The 17,409-nt window shown below is 38.3% G+C and overlaps 1 protein-coding gene across 5 annotated transcripts in view; it reads left to right on the forward strand.

Annotated features, from left to right (window-relative positions):
* FBXO34 (F-box protein 34) overlaps positions 1-17,409 on the forward strand; it is an 81,544-nt gene that overhangs the window by 8,970 nt on the left and 55,165 nt on the right. For 2 of the 5 annotated variants that reach the window (XM_055538133.1, XM_055538132.1), the window contains exons 2-3: positions 4,501-4,540; positions 6,048-6,142. The exons of the other annotated variants lie outside the window; for them this stretch is intronic. The gene's annotated coding sequence lies outside the window, so the exon portion shown is untranslated. The remainder of the gene's footprint in view (positions 1-4,500; positions 4,541-6,047; positions 6,143-17,409) is intronic. 5 annotated transcript variants of the gene reach the window in all.

Below are 17,409 nucleotides of genomic sequence, written 5' to 3' on the forward strand. Positions count from 1 at the left end.
GCTATGAAGACTGTGAAAATGGATCCTGAAAATAAATGCATGGAAAGTCTATAGATTTATACTTTAGGAATCATATCTTTCATTTGACATTTTCTTTGCCCATGTTTTATGAAACGTTTCATGGTTATCTTGATAAAATGGTTAAATATCACCATTTTTAACTTGTGGAATTTCAAGTCCTATGTATGTATTCATTTACTTAAAAAAAGGGAGCATGTTTTATATGCCAGGCATTATGTACAGTGCGTTAGTTAACTTCTGTCACTTTTTCTCTCAGCAGTTTACAGACCTATATATTCTTTGGCATGTACCAGTCTTAAATTTAAGAATTTATCCTTTTGTCTTTTTTCTTTTTAAATATCTCTTTTTATTTATTTTTTGGCCATACCAGGTCTTAGTTGCAGCATGTGGGATCTTTGATCTTCATTGCAGAATGTGGGATCTTCAGTTGCAGCATGTGAACTCTTAGTTGGGGCATGTAGGATCTAGTTCTCTGACTAGGGATCGAACCGGGGTCCCCTGCATTGGGAGCATGGAGTCTTAACCACTGGACCACCAGGGAAGTCCAATCCTTATGTCTTTTTATTGTTTATCTTAACATCTTGTGGGTTTTCCCCTTTATGGCAAATATCATTAATAAAATCGATTATTAAAAGTCCAAGTAAATACTAACTTTTCTGGGAAATTCACATTTTTGTTGTATAAGTAGGAGGTTGTGTGTGTGTGTGTGTGTGTGCTCAGTTGTGTCCGACTTTTTGCGACCCTGTGGACTGTAGCCTGCCCGGCTTCTTTGTCCGTGGAATTTTCTAGGCAAGAATACTGTAGTAGATTGCTATTTCTTACTCCAGGGGATCTTCCTGACCCAGGGATTGAACCCACATCTCTTGCATTGGCAGGCAGATTCTTTACCCCTGAGCCACCAGGGAATCCCATTTATTTATTTACTTTGGGCTGCACTGGGTCTTCATTGCTATGTTCTGGCTTTTTCTGTGGTGAGTGGGAGCTACTGTTGCCTGTGTTTCGCAGGCTTCTCATTACGGTGGCTTCACTTGTTGCAAAGCACGGGCTCTAGGCTCTTGGGCTTCAGTAGTTACGGCACTTGGGCTCGGTAGTTGTGGCGCACCGGCTTAGTTCCTCTGTTGCGTGGGAAATCTTCCTGAACCAGGACCAGGGATCAAACTCCTGTTTCCTGCATTGGCAAGCAGATTCTAATCCACTGCACCACCAGGAAAGTCCAGAATTTGCCCTCTTAATTAAAAGTAGATTAGGGCATAAGGTTAAATAAAGTATGCTACTTTGTTTTTTTCCTTGGTCTTCTGTTTTTTCTTGTGTACATTTCTTAATATGTAGAAGCGTATTTCAACTAATCTTAAAATGTCCTTTAATGTAATTGGGGAAAATAATAAATACATTTCTTTTGGTTCCTTTTATATATTTCTTGTGGGTCTTTTAATTTTCTAACCTTTTACTCTCCAGTTGTTAAGTGGGCTTAGATGAGTTATATAAAGTATGTTCTGAAAAAAAAATTCTGCTATAGTAATTTTTTGTAGTGTTTGTAAAGTGTGTTTTCAACTCTTCTAAATACAACCTTTTGGTTGTGACTTGAAGGAAATAAAATTCATAGTATTTTTCTTTTCAACCAAATGGTATTATGTGCTGTACTTACTTTCAAAGTAATAAATCCAATAGCATAAAAGATACCTAATGCATGTTTGGAGAGGGAAATGGCAACCCACTCCAGTGTTCTTGCCTGGAGAATCCCAGGGACGGGGGAGCCTGGTGGGCTGCCGTCTGTGGGGTCGCACAGAGTGGGACACGACTGAAGCGACGCAGCAGCAGCAGCAGCGGCAGCAGCAGTGCATGTTTTCCCATACCACCTGATGAGGTCTTGAGGTCAGAGACCTCTTTCGTAGCTAGTGCATGGCATATCGCACCTTGTACTTGGTAGATCGTGGTTTTTCTGTAATAGCAGTGGATCTTGAGAAAGTGTTAGAAAAATTATTAGACTCCCAGTAGCAATATTTTGGCCTGCTGCAGTCAGGGAGAGATTATAATATCATTGTTCTTACTTTTGAAATTTTTCACTCTTCGGGTGAAGAAACTGAAGGGGCCAATATTTGTGCTTTAAACAATAGAGACTGAGGTACTTTTCATTGTAGGTAGTATCATCCCACTTTATCTGGAGGACAAATTTCTGTAGAGCTCTGCTTTCTTTCTTCCCCTTCCTTTCCTTTCTGAAAGCAGTGAAGACCCAATAAGCTAAAATAACAGAGGAAAAAAGTATATCTTAACACTTAAAAGGTAGTCAGCCTTAGGCCCCTTGCTGAGGTCTTCATAGTTTAGGATAGAAAGTGGTACATATCATGTTCTTTCCTGTGTCCTTAGCTAAACATTTGTTGAATGAATTTATATATGCTTAGTTGCTCAATCGTGTCTGACTCTTTGCGACCCTTTGAACTGTAGCCCACCAGACTTGTCTGTTCAGGGGGTTTTCCTGGCAAGAATACTGAAATAGGTTGGCTTTTGCACCTCCAGGGGGTTTTCCTGACCCAGGGATCGAACCTGCGTCTCCTGTGTTGGCAGACAGATACTTTAGCACCACCTGGGAAGCCCAAGGCAAGCAAACGTGTGAAATTTAAGGATTCTTCTCTTGGTGGAAAAGGGACTGAGTTTGGCTTGCTGAAATGTGTTGTCTGCTTCATGCCTGTAGCATCTTTTTGGTGAAGTTGCTTTTCATTACCTTCACTGGTCGTTTAATTAACAAGAAAGAATCTCAGAGTGTGTTCCACTGTGTGCAGATGGAGCATCTCTTTCCTACTGGATGTGACTTTCCATGAAATAAGGCATGACAATATTAATAACTATCTTCTTTCTTCCTTTTTTCTTTTGACTTGGTCTTATGCTAAAGCTTTTACGTGTATTAAAAAAAAAAAAATCTTTCTAACAATTCCATGAAGAAAGTATTCCTGTCCCTTTTTGCTTGCAGAAAACTGAGTCTTAGAGGTTTAGCAACTTGCCTCAGTAGAGTGTAGGAGCTGTATTTCAAACCCATCCAGTCTGACTGTAGAGGAACATCACTACATAGTAAGCCTTCTTAGTGAAGAGCAGCTAGATATGAAAAAGAAATTAGCAATGCTGTAGTGAAACTAACTTCACAGAGCTCTTTTATTTGCCCCAGCTTCTCAAAAGTTAAGTAGTGTGAATGAAACCAGTGTGATTGAAGCACTTGTATGTTGTTGTTGCAGAGTCAGACTCGATGTAGCGACTAAACAACAATTTAAAGTGCATTTTAAATGAAACCAGAGCTGGCTCCTAATCAGATCCTCTATTATTTAGACTTATAGTTTAGCCCAATAACAACTTAGCTTATCTCGGGAGCAGAATTTGTATATGCCCTTTTTTCATTGTCCCTAAAAATTAGGTTCAGTGGGAGCTGTATAAGAAGTATAATTTGGTGGAGAAGTAGAGAAGTAGACAGTGAGTAGGCTTTGCTATTCTGGATTTTTAAGAAAAAAAGTTATACTAAATGGAACTAGTCATCCCCTACCAACTATACAAAATAATTCCAAATTATTTTTAATTGTTTTAATTTCAAATTTTGATTAGAAAATTCTGATTCTTTAATGTGAATTACTTTTTGACCATTAATTAGCTGTTTGTCTATGTTTTTCCTTGTAAGATGACACAGTTTATTCCCTTCACTATAGAAGTATTTCTTCTCATAATTTTAATTTCACTTTTAAAACACTGGTGATTTAAGGGGTAACCTAGAATCTTATTCGGAGATGGCGATGGCACCCCACTCCAGTACTCTTGCCTGGAAAATCCCATGGACTGAGGAGCCCAGCAGGCTGCAGTCCATGGGGTCGCTGAGAGTCGGACACAGCTAAGCGACTTCACTTTCACTTTTCATTTTCATGCATTGGAGAAGGAAATGGCAACCCACTCCAGTGTTCTTGCCTGGAGAATCCTAGGGATGGGGGAAGCCTGGTGGGCTGCCGTCTATGGGGTCACACAGAGTTGGACACGACTGAAGTGACTCAGCAGCAGCAGCAGCAGAATGTTGTTATTGCAGGAAATCATGTTTAAGGATACATTTATATGCTGAAGCCAGTAATATGCTTTCCATAGAAGTTGTAGGACACTATTGTGTACATCGCTAGTAGACTCAAAAAAAAAAAAAATTCTCCAAAGCAAGACATGACATACTTATTTTTGGAGATACATTGAGACTGTTTTCTGGCTTGAGATGATCAGTGGTGAGAGACTTTCCCTTTTAGATTTCTAGAACTGTGAGGAGAACGTCATGCTTAATTAGTACTTTTCTTGATGCTCCCATCCAGTTTTAGTGGAATGAATACTAAAAAGAGGGTTTTCTTTTAATTAATTTTTACCGAAATATAGTTGCTTTACAGTGTTGTGTTAGTTTCTGCTGTGCAGCAAAGTGAATCAGTTGTACGTATCCATATGTCCTCTCTTTTGGATTTCCTTCCTGTTTAGGTGACCATGCATCACTGAGGAGAGTTCCCTGTGCTGCACAGTAGGTTCTTATTACCTGTTTTATACATGCTTGTGTATATATGTCAACCCCAGTCTCCCAGTTCATCGCTTCCTCTTGAAAAGAGTTTTTGCCTGTACACTTCTTTCTCCCCCCCTTTAAAGGAGCCCAGAAAGGCTGCTTTTTTGAATGCATGTTCATGGTGGGTGGAAAAAGTAATAGTTCAAAGAGTTTGTGTTGAAAGCAGTAAAATCCCCTAGTCCTCTGCCTTCCCAATCCCCTCCCACCCCCCAGGGAATCACTTCAGTTCCTTCTTTATTTGATTCTTCTAGTGATAATCCCCATATTAATGTTCTTATGCTTCCATTTCTAGATTTGTCAATTTTAAGCATTGTCTATAGTGGTAGTCAAGATTTAGCTCTCATTTACGACCTGTCCAGAATTACAAAGGATCTGAGGGTTTACTCTACCTGAAGCTAACAAATTAGCCTGTCACAGTTTCATGGATGCTGGCGGAAATATAGACTTAACAGTCTGGTTGGAGGCAGAGTCAGAGATGAAGTACAGTTTATTACTTAGAGCCTTAGCAGTAGCTAGGGTATCAGCATTCATTTGTGCCTGTATCCTGAGCTGCACTTCACACAGGACACTGCAGAGAGGGCCAGCACTGTTCACATAATGGATTTTGTTACTGGAGAAAACTCTGCTTTTAAGGATTTCAAATATTTTGTAATGGGCAGTAAGCACACTTGCTCTTTGCTTCAGACGGAGACAGTAGTATACTGAAGACAGCTTCTGTCTTCCAAGGTTGCTCACTGTATGAACGTCCTTGAGAATATAGTCCAGAACAAAGAACAGACAGTGCTTTGCTTGTAAGACACACAAAACCATGAAGGATTATTTTCCAACACCACTACCCTGTTCCCCACCTTCTTTCTGATATAATTACATATCATTATTTTTAGCTTTCTGCTCACCTTAGTAAATACTGTATATTTTTATTTTACTAACAGTAGTTGGTGTCTTTTGACTTCCTGCTTTGAAAGGAGTATTTTGGTTAGAGATCCTTATTAGTGTTAGAAAACTAGTTCAGTTAGAGCCTAAGAAAGGAAATAGAGAGTTCAGGGGGAAAGAATAGGATTGGCTCCAGGTGCTTGAATGTTACTTAGAAGAATTAGTCTCTCCCTATATCCCTTTGCTTTCCTCCTTTGGCTTTATTTTTGGTACCCTCCTTTGCCTCTCTCTCTCTCACCAGTACTGATTCTTGGCTCTGTGTTTATTTCTGAACAAGTTGCTATGGCAAGGTGGAGAGACTAGATTAGAGTAGCTGGAGCCTGGTCCCATGCCCAGATGGAGATGTATGCTGGGGGTGGGGAGAAGGTAGTTCTGCAGAGATAAAACGGATGCCATAACCTCTCCATATCAGAGTTCTCAGTTGTACTTTTTTTTTTTTTTTTTGATGAGGGCTTTGTGAGTTTTTATAACTGACCTTAATATTTTTCATTTTCTTAAAGATAGAATGAATTTATGGTATTTCCCTTTTTCATAGTTATCCATCTCTCGATGTCCTGTATCCTTCTGCTCCAGTTTTATATAGTCCTCTTTTTGGGTGTATTGCCTTGTTTTGCTGGGATGCATACTAAGGTAAGATGTGTGGGAGGTAAATTTTGAGTACTTCCTTGTCTGAAAGTGTTTTTATTTTATTCTTAAAATGGAATGTTAGTGTGGCTGAGAGTAGAATTGTAGGTTGAACATAATTTTCTGTCAGTGCTTCAAAGGCATTGATTCATTCTTTGCTAGTATTCTTCATTATTGAAAAGAAGTCTTAGGCCCGTTTTATTATTATTTGTTTTTAACTGAAGTATAGTTGATTTACAGTGTTGGGTTAATTTCTGCTGTACAGCAAAGTGACTCACTTATCCTATATGTACATTCTTTTTCATATTTGTCTCCACTGTGGTTTGAGTATAGTTTGCAGTGCATACAGTCAGGCCTTGTTGTTTGTCCATTCTATAAATAATAGTTTGCATCTGCCGATCCCAGACTCCCAGCCAGTCCCCTTCCCCTGCCCTTGGCAGCCACAAGTGTGTTCTCTGTATCTGTGAGTTGGTGTTTGTTTCATAGATAAGTTCATTTGTTTCATAGTTTAGATTCCATATATAATGATATCATATGGCATTTGTCTTTCTCTCTTTTAAATTTAATTTTACTTTTTTATCGGAATATAGTAGATTTACAGTGTTGTATTAGTTCAGGTGTACAGCAAAGTGAGTATTTACACATATACATATATGCATTCTTTTTCAGTTTCTTTTCCTATAAAGGTTATTTTCCTATTATAGGTTATTATCCTATATAATAGGAAATATTATTATTTCCTATATAGTTTATTCTATTCCTATATAGGTTATTCTAAATATATAGAATATTTAGTAAAGTTCCCTGTCATATAGAGGAAAGTCCTTGTTGATTATCTGTCTTATATATAGTAGTGTTTATGTGTTAATCCCAAACTCCTAATTTATCTCTCTCCTAGCCTTTCCTCTTTGGTAACTGTAAGTTATTATTTTTTTTTTATGTCTGTGAGTCTGTTCCTATTGTGTAAGTAAGTTCATTTGTATTATTTTTAGGTTCCACATATCAGTGATATTAGATGGTATTTATCTTTCTATTTCTGACTTCACTTACTATGATAATCTCAGGTCCATCCATGTTGCTGTAAATGACAGTATTTTATTCTTTTTAGTGGCTGAGTCGTATTTCATTGTATGTACTGCGTCTTCTTTATCCATTCCTCTGTCAGTGGCATTTAGGTTGTTTCAGTGTCTTGACTATTAGTGCTGCTGACATTGGGAATTATAGTTTTGTCTGGGTATGCCCAGGAGTGGAATTGCTGGCTCATATGGCACTTCTATTTTTAGTTTTTTTGAGGAACCTCCATACTGTTTTTCACAGTGGCTGGACCAGTTTACATTATCACCAACAGTGTACACGGGTTTCCTTTTCTCCACACCTTCTCCAGCATGTGACTTTTTAATGATGGCCATTCTAACCCATGTGAGGTGGTGCCTCATTGTAGTTCTGATTTGCATTTCTCTAATAATTAGTTGTGATGAGCATCTGTTCATGTGCTTGTTGGCCATCTGTAAGTTTTCTTTGGAGAAATGTCTGTTTAGGTCTTCTGTCCATTTTTTTGATTGGGTTGTTTTTTTGTTATTGTTTGTATATTTTGGAAGTTAAGCCTTTGTCAGTTTCATTATTTGCAGATATTTTCTCTGCAAATATGGTAGGTTGTCTTTTTGTTTTATTTATGGTTTCCTTTGCTGTACAAAAGTTTCACTAGGCCTCATTTGTTTATTTTTGGTTTTATTTATATTGCTGTGGGAGGCCAGTTTGATTCTTGTTCCTTTGCATATGAGCTACCTTTTCTCTGAAAGCGTTTATTGTCTTTTTTGGTCATTGTTGCCTGAAATTTTCCAAAGATTTTGATGGCGTGGGTCTTTATTCATTTGAGCACTGAGTGGGCCTTATTAATTGGAAGACTTTATAAATCTTTTAGTTAATTAAATCTTTTAGTTGTAGAACATTTATATTTCTCTGAAAATGTCCTCTCTTCAATTTTTTTTTCCTATTTTCCTTCTGTAATTTCTGTTACTTAAATGCTGACCTCCTGGACTGATGCTGGGTATCCTTTCGTTATTTCTTGTCTGTTTCCTGTTTCTGTCTACTTTCTAGGTTTTGCCTCCACAGTATAAAACCTTACACTACCTTTTACAAATTTTGTTTTCAAGAGTCTTTTCTTGTACTTTTTTGTCTTTTCACAGCTTTCTTTCTTGATTTATGAATGCACCATCTTTCTGAGGATCTCAGAGAGCTTTTAACAAGTTCTGTTTTATGAATTGTTTATTCCTTTGTCACATTTCTTTAACTTTTTGTTTCCGTATCTCTTTCATGTTACAGATGTTTGATTCTGATTTAACCAATCAAATGAAAGAATGAAGTGATATAAAACTGATTGGCATCTCTTTACCTAGACAGGCTCTGTTGACTAGTGAGCTTTGCAGTAGAGTGGACAGATAAGGGGCCTTATTAGCTTTGGTCAGTGGTGCTAGTGCCTGTAATGCTGCTGCTGCTGCTTCTGCTAAGTCGCTTCAGTCGTGTCTGACTCTGTGCGACCAGACGGCAGCCCATCAGGCTCCTCTGTCCCTGGGATTCTCCAGGCAAGAACACTGGAGTGGGTTGCCATTTCCTTCTCCAGTGCCTATAATAGCTGCTGTTAATTCTTTCCACACTATTTAAAGGATCTGCCCGGATGTTTTAGTTTTGTTATTTTCCTTTGTTTATTTTGTTTTTTAAAATGTAAAATCTCAAAGGTAACTGGAATTGTGAAGAGGGTCAGTAATCTAGCGTCTGGAAATGTTCATGTAGTCATCTTTCTTGTGTTTCAGAGTGAGAAGTTTTAGGGTATGGATTCTGTAGCAGAGAGTAGTCCAGATACTGGAGCCAGACTGGATTCAAGTCTTGTTCTGCCATTTACTTAACAAGTTACTTAGCCTTTCAGTGCCCCACTTTTCTCATCTGAAAGTTTTGGACATTGATAGTCCATGGGGTCGCTGGGAGTCGGACATGACTGAGCGACTTCACTTTCACTTTTCACTTTCATGCATTGGAGAAGGAAATGGCAACCCACTCCGGTGTTCTTGCCTGGAAAATCCCGTGGACGGAGGAGCCTGGTAGGCTGCAGTTCATGGGGTGGCTGAGGGTTGGACACGACTGAGTGACTTCACTTTCACTTTTCACTTTCATGTATTGGAGAAGGAAATGGCAACCCACTCCAGTATTCTTGCCTGGAGAATCCCAGGGATGGGGAGCCTGGTGAGCTGCTGTCTATGGGGTTGCACAGAGTCGGACACGACTGAAGCGACTTAGCAGCAGCAGCAGCACCTACCTAATAAGGTTGTACTTAGAGGACTTAGTTTAAAATGGTATTAAATAGTGGCATTTAGTAAAATATCAAAGTATTCATTTTCCTTTTCTCCCTACCCATAGTAATAATTATGTGATTTAAATATGGTGGTGATTGCCTGTAGCAGAAATTTTGGTGGAATTAGGTAATCTTAGAATTTTCCCTTTAGAACCTTGAAGAACACTTGGTATCATTATTTCAAGGACTGGAATGTGTATGTGCAAATGTTTCCATAAAAGTCTTTCAAAGTTTCTCCTGTTCCCCCTAAAAAAGGATCTCACTCAAAATAACTTGATAAAAGTGGTCTTGGAGCAGAGCCAGAGAACTAGGAATGAAAGAATACCATTTTCACGCCCAGAAACTCTTATGTCCTGTCAGAATTGTATGTGCTCAGGGTATTAGGGAAGCTTTATGTCTATACAAAACACTCACTGACAATCCTAACTCTTGAACTTAAGAAATTTTTGAAAGTTCTTTATAAATGGATTTCTTGGGTAAAAACTGACAGGAGGAAATAATTCTTGAAAAAAATTTTTTTTTTTTTTGCTTTGGCTGTTGCCTCCAATATGGTGGAACACTGGGACTTTCTTTACCATACTCTGCTGTGTGTAGAATTCACGGTGAGTTGAGTGAGTAAAACCCTTGTTTAGTGGTTCTTGCTTCCTCCCCCCAAATCTTGACCCTTATCTGAATTAGGGTTTTAGTTTGGATTATCTATCTTGTTTTTTCCCCTTCTTTCGCATAGTGGAGGAAGTTCTTAGAATCTATTATTTTTACTGTTGATATTATTATAATGTTGTTTACATCTTAAGATGGAAATACACACTACCATATAGTCCATGAGCCCCTATATATGTACCAGTTAGTTTTAACATTTTGCCATGCTTGTTTATTCTTGTCTTTGTCCCAACTAAAAAAAATTTTAAAGCAAATTCTAGACATACCATTTTTTTAGTTGTAAATACATCAATATTTTGTCTTTTAAAAAAGCAATTTCCTCATAACCACAATACCATTATATAATCTAACAAAATTAGTTATTGATCTGACCCCTAGCTTCTGAGTTTTAATCTTCATCTTCAGTTCAGTTGCTCAGTCGTGTCCGACTCTTTGCGACCCCATGAATCGCAGCACGCCAGGCCTCCCTGTCCATCACCAACTCCTGGAGTTCACCCAGACTCACGTCCATCAAGTCAGTGCTGCCCTCCAGCCATCTCATCCTCTGTCGTCCCCTTCTCCTCCTGCCCCCAATCCCTCCCAGCATCAGAGTCTTTTCCAATGAGTCAACTCTTCACATGAGGTGGCCAAAGTACTGGAGTTTCAGCTTTAGCATCATTCCTTCCAAAGAAATCCCAGGGCTGATCTCCTTCAGGAAGGACTGGTTGGATCTCCTTGCAGTCCAAGGGACTCTCAAGAGTCTTCTCCAACACCACAGTTCAAAAGCATCAATTCTTCAGCACTCAGCCTTCCTCACAGTCCAACTCTCACATCCATACATGACCACAGGAAAAACCATAGCCTTGACTAGACGGACCTTTGTTGGCAAAGTAATGTCTCTGCTTTTGAATATGCTATATAGGTTGGTTATAACTTTCCTTCCAAGGAGTAAGCCTCTTTTAATTTCATGGCTGCAGTCACCATCTGCAGTGATTTTGAAGCCCCCAAAAATAAAGTCTGACACTGTTTCCCCATCTATTTGCCATGAAGTGATGGGACCAGATGCCATGATCTTCGTTTTCTGAATGTTGAGCTTTAAGCCAACTTTTTCACTCTCCTCTTTCACTTTCATCAAGAGGCTTTTTAGTTCCTCTTCACTTTCTGCCATAAGGGTGGTGTCATCTGCCTAACTGAGGTTATTGATATTTCTCCCGGCAATCTTGATTCCAGCTTGTGTTTCTTCCAGTCCAGCGTTTCTCATGATGTACTCTGCATAGAAGTTAAATAAGCAGGGTGACAATATACAGCCTTGACTTACTCCTTTTCCTACTTGGAACCAGTCTGTTGTTCTATGTCCATTTCTAACTGTTGCTTCCTGACCTGCATACAGATTTCTCAGGTGGTCTGGTATTCCCATCTTTTTCAGAATTTTCCATAGTTTATTGTGATCCTCACAGTCAAAGGCTTTGGCATAGTCAATAAAGCAGAAATAGATGTTTTTCTGGAACTCTCTTGCTTTTTCCATGATCCAGCGGATGTTGGCAATTTGATCTCTGGTTCCTCTGCCTTTTCTAAAACCAGCTGGAACATCAGGAAGTTCACGGTTCACATATTGCTGAAGCCTGGCTTGGAGAATTTTGAGCATTATCATCAAATTCCTTTATGTCATCTAAAACCCACATATATTCAAGTTGTATGTGGTATCATTTTTAAATGATTTGGTTTTCTTCATTTATATAAAAATATTTATATCTTGCAAGTATTTGACTTTCTGACTTGTTATGGAAGATTTTAATCACATAAAAGTAGATGCAGTGCCTTAATAAACCCCCATGTTCCCGTCACAGCTTTGTATTCATGCTCAGTCACTAAGTTGTGACTGACTCTTTGTGATCCCATGGACTGTATAGCCCACCAGGCTCCTCTCTGTTTATGGCATTTCTCAGGCAGGAATACTGGAGTGGGTTGTGATTTTCTATTCTGGGGATCTTCTTGACCCAGAGATGGAATTCGAGACTCTGTGTGTCCTGGACTGGCAGGTGGATTCTTTACCACTGTGTCAAATCATGCCCAGTTTTGTTTCATTTATTACCTCTTGCTTCATCCTCCTGGATTATTTTTAAGCAAATTCCAAGTATTAATTGGAGTCCAGGGTATCTTTAAAAGATAAGGACTCAAAAAATGTATATATATATCACCCCCTTAAATTCCTTAATATCATCAAATGTCCATGTTCAAAGAAAGGTTCACCTGTCTCAGATGTCATAGTTTGAATCAGTATCCAAATAAAGTTCCTAATTTGCAGTTGGTTGGTAATGACCTTTAAGTCCCTTTTAATCTACTGCTCTCATTTTCTCTCTGCCTTGTGAATCTGTTTATTAAAGAAATCAGATTTTATTTTATGGCTTTTAGGGTTTTTCAGTCTGGGTTTTAATGACTGTATCCCTGAGGCTTAGCTTAATTAACATGTTCTTATGTCCTCTGTATCTCCTGTAAATTGGCGATTGACTCTGGAGGCATACTTATACGATATATAATACATGCACAGAGTAAACGTTTTAAATGATACAAAAGGGTGTATATTGGAAGGTCAGTCATTTTTTCACACTCTACCTTTCAGTGTCTTCCCCAGATGCAGTTATTGTGTCTAGAATGAAATGTTTTTATTAAGCTCTTGTATATCACCAGTAAACATTCTAAATATACTAGTAATTCTGAAGATACAAAGATTACTAATTTGTACATTTTAGAATTTTATTAAAATTAAAATTTTTTATTGTAGTTGATTTACAGTGTTGTATTTCTGGTATACAGCAAAGTGATTCAGTTACATATTTGTATTTTTCATATTCTTTCCATTATAGGTTGTTGCAAGGTATTGAATATAGTCCATTGTATTATACAGTAGTACCTCATTGTTTCTCTGTTTTATATATAGTGGTTTGTATCTGCTAATTCCTAACTCCTAATTTATCCTTCTCACCTCCTTTTTCTCTTTGGTAACCGTAAGTTTGTTCTCTCTGTCTGAATCTGTTTCTGTTTTGTAAATAGTTTATTTGTATCATATTTTAAAGTTCACATTGAAGTGTTAGCATATGATATTTGTCTTTCTCTGTCTGACTTACTTCATTTAGTATGGTAATCTTGGGTCTATCCATGCTGCTACAAATGGCATTATTTCATCTTGAATGGCTGAGTAGTATTCCATTTGTGATTGTATTGGTACCACATCTTTATCCACCTATTGATGGACATTTAGGTTGCTTCCATGTCTTTGCTATTGTATATAGTGCTGCTTTGAACATTGGGGTGTGTTTATCCTTTTGAATTATAATTTTCTCCAGAAACATGTCAAGCAGTAGGATTGGTAACTTTTTTTAAGGAACCTCCATACTGTTCTCCATATTGGCTATACCAATTTACATTCCCACTAACAGCATCGAAGGATTCCCTTTTTGCCACACCCTTACCAACATTTATTGTTTGTGGACTTTTTACTGTTGGCTCTTCTGATTGGTGTGAGGTGATACTCTGTTGTAGTTTTGATTTGCATTTCTCTAGTAAATAGTGATGTTTCATGTGCTTGTTGGCCATCTGTAAATCTTCTTTGGATAAATGTCTGTTTGGGTCTTCTGCCCCTTTTTTTTTAAAGCTACCTTTTTTGTTTTTGTTTTTTTTTTTTAAATGTGCTTATTTCTGGCTGCGCTGGGTCTTTGTTACTGTGCAAAGCCTTTGTCTAGTTGCAGCAAACAAGAGGCTACTCTCTGGTTGCAGCGCCTGGCCTTCTCATTTTGGTGGCTTCTTTTGTTGTGGAGCTCGGGCTCTAATGTGCAAGGGCTCAGTAGTTGTGGAGCATGGGCCTATTTGCTCCGTGGCATGTGGAATCCTCCTGGACCACGGATGGAACCTGTGTCCCCTGAATTGGCAGGCGGATTAATACCCACTGGACCACAAGGGAAGTCCTCTGCCCATATTTTGATTTTTTTTTTTTTTTTTTTTTTACTGAGTTGTATGAGCTGTTTATATATTTTGGAAATTAAGCTCTTATTGGTCACATCATTTTCAGATATTTTCTCGAAATCTTTAAGTTGCCTTTTTGTTTTGTTTATGGTTTTCTTTGATGTGCAAAAGCTTGTAAGTTTTATTTTTTTTTTTTAAGGATTTTTTGTGTGTGTGTGTGTTTATATACTCTGGTGGCATTTGCATGCACATTTTATTTTTTAAATACATAGCTTTCTTCTGATCCATTTGTAACACAAATGTACTATGCATTTGTTCAGCTAAAGCAAACAACGATTAAAAATAACCTGCACTCTTTATTCCAGTCAAAAGTTTTGGTAACTTTTATTTGGTTTCCTGTCACATTCCAGGCTATTTGTGAACTATCCTGTTAATTCTAAAGTTATAAGAAACTGGCCGTCTTAGTTGAAAGCAGAATTTGCAGCCTTAAATGAACTTACTGACTTAACCATTTGCCCATTCCTGCACATCTTTTCAAGAAGAAGTAGATTTGCTAAACTAGCATCATTGGGCAAGGGACACGAACAAAGCATTATACTTTGAAAGATAGCGGCTGTGTTAAATCTTCATTATTCTTTTTTGAAAATACTCAAAATACAAAGTAACACCAAAGAGGAGCTTTGCTATCACTATGGAGTTGAATGTCTTATTTGCAAACTCTTTTAAGTAACGTATATAATGGGCTTCTCCTGTTAGCTTGTTTGAATATATTGGTGCAGCCCCTCCCCCACCCCCCACCCTGGTTTATGGCTCATCAGTGAATTTGAACGTTTTTAAAGTTTACCTTAGAGGGTCTTACAAACAAATTTTTCTTCTGTTTGTCTTTTTGTTAGTGAAATAGTTTAAACAAATGTTGATTCTAATCAGAAACTTAAGACTTCAGAAGAGCTGAATTTAAAATGTTTATGAAGATAGCTCCATTTTCCTGGGTGCTCACAAGCATTTTTGCTAAGTACTTTACGAGCATGTGTGTAAGAGACATAGAACAGGATAATTAACAGGATTATTGTTACCATATTATTACTAGACTGATGAGTGAGTTTCTTTTTTTTTAAGCTCCTGGGAGTTCTAATACCCAGATAAGGTTGAGAACAGTTGCTCTAGGAAGAGTCACAGATTTCTGGCTTGGTCCTCTGGGTGGATAGTTGTGTTTTTTGAAGAGAGAATATAGAAAGAAAGAGGCGTAGTTTGTATTAATAAATATATGGTTGGTTGGCAGTGGGAAATAGGATCTGAAGCCCAGAAGCAAAGTCAATTCTAAAGGTGAGGTGTGGGAGAATTATTGGCAGTTAGATGGTACTCAGAGGATTAGGTGAAATTGCCCTGGGAGAGCTTGCATGAAGAAGAGAAGACTCAGAATTCTGGGGAAATCTTGAAATGTTTTGAGTGGATGGAAAGAGAGAAACAAGATAACACGTGTTCAAAAGAAGTAACAACAAGGGAGTGAGTGATATTTCAGAAGCCAAGGGAGAAGATAGGGTCAAGTTACAGGCAACAGATTTGCCTGGCATATGGTAGGTGCTCCATACATTTTGTTTCAAGTAGAATTTAGTTTGAAGTTTTAAAGAGTCATATGTTTCCATTGGATTATTAGTTATGTTGCTGGTGACCTTGGTAAAAAAATATTTAATTGGAGTAGTATATCTCCTACTTTGCTCTGGGCTCCTTTTGGTCTCCTTTTAAGTTCCTTATCTGAGAATTATCAGAGTTCTGTAGGGCTTTGCTCTGGGCAGCTGCTGCTGCTGCTAAGTTTACTTCAGTCGTGTCAGACTCTGTGCGACCCCATAGACGGCAGCCCACCAGGCTCCCCCGTCCCTGGGATTCTCCAGGCAAGAACACTGGAGTGGGTTGCCATTTCCTTCTCCAATGCATGAAAGTGAAAAGTGAAAGTGAAGTTGCTCAGTCGTGTCCGACCCTTAGCAACCCCATGGACTGCAGCCCCCCTAGGCTCCTCCGTCCATGGGATTCTCCAGGCAAGCCTTCTCCAGTGCTTTCTCCTTAGGCATTTATAATCTGTTATTAAGTTGGTGCAAAAGTAATTTCGGTTTTCCCTTGTTGAACTTTGCCATTTGATATTGGAATACATTTTAAATAAATGTGGTTATGTCATACATCTTTTAATATACATTTCTTGCTTTATGTTTTTTGCTAATGAATTATTACTTGCTATTTATTTTACATGCATTTTAGACTATGGAAATTATGTTAGGCAAAAAGCAAATTTGAGTGGTTTCTTATTTGAGTTCAAATTGGGTCATAAAGCTGTGGAGACAGTTTGGAACATTAAGAACACATTTGGCCCAGCAACTGCTAATGAATGTACAGTGCAGTGGTCATTCAAGAAGTTTTGCAAAGGAGACAAGAGCCTTAAAGATGAGGAAACCAGTGGCCAGCCATTGGAAGTTGACAGTGACCAACTGAGAGCATCATGGAAGCTGATCCACTTACAACTACACAAGAAGTTGCCCAAGAATTCAGTGTTGATCATTCTGTGGTCATTTGGCATTTGAGGCAAATTGGAAAGGTGAAAAAGTTCGAAAAGTTGGTGCCTCCTGAGCTGACTACAAATCAAAAAAATCATCATTTTGGAGTGTTGTCTTCTCTTATTCTGCACAACAGCAGTGAACCATTTCTTGACCGGATTGTGATCTGCAACAAAAAGTGGATTTTATATTACAACCAGCAACGATCAGCTCAGTGGTCATGTACCAAAAAAAAGGTCATGGTCACTGTTTGGTGGCCTGCTGTCGGTCTCATCCACTACAACTTTCTGAATCCCAGCGAAACCATTACATCTGAGAAGTAAGCTCAGCAAATCAGTGAGATGCACCGAAAACTGCAGTGCCTGCAGCTGGCGTTGGTCAACAGAAAGGGCCCAGTTCTCTGTGACAATGTCTGACTGTACATCACACAACCAGTTCTTCAAAAGTTGAATGGATTGGTTTACGAGGTTTTGCCTCATCTGCCATATTCACTGAACCTCCCACCAACTGACTACCGCTTCTTTAAGCATCTTGACAACTTTTTGCAGGGAAAATGCTTCCACAACCAGCCGGATGCAGAAAATGCTTTCCAAGAGTTCATTAAATTTTGAAGCATGGATTTTTTTTTTTTTTTGCTATGGGAATAAACAAATATTTCTCATTGGCAAAAATGTGTTGGTTGTAATGGTTCCTATTTTGATTACTAAGGATGTGTTTGAGCCTAGTTATAATGAATTAAAATTCAGGATCCGAAACTGCTATTACTTTTGCATTAACCTAATATC

This window comes from Bubalus kerabau, chromosome 10 (genome assembly GCF_029407905.1).
Source record: "Bubalus kerabau isolate K-KA32 ecotype Philippines breed swamp buffalo chromosome 10, PCC_UOA_SB_1v2, whole genome shotgun sequence".
Classification (NCBI taxonomy): domain Eukaryota; kingdom Metazoa; phylum Chordata; class Mammalia; order Artiodactyla; family Bovidae; genus Bubalus; species Bubalus kerabau.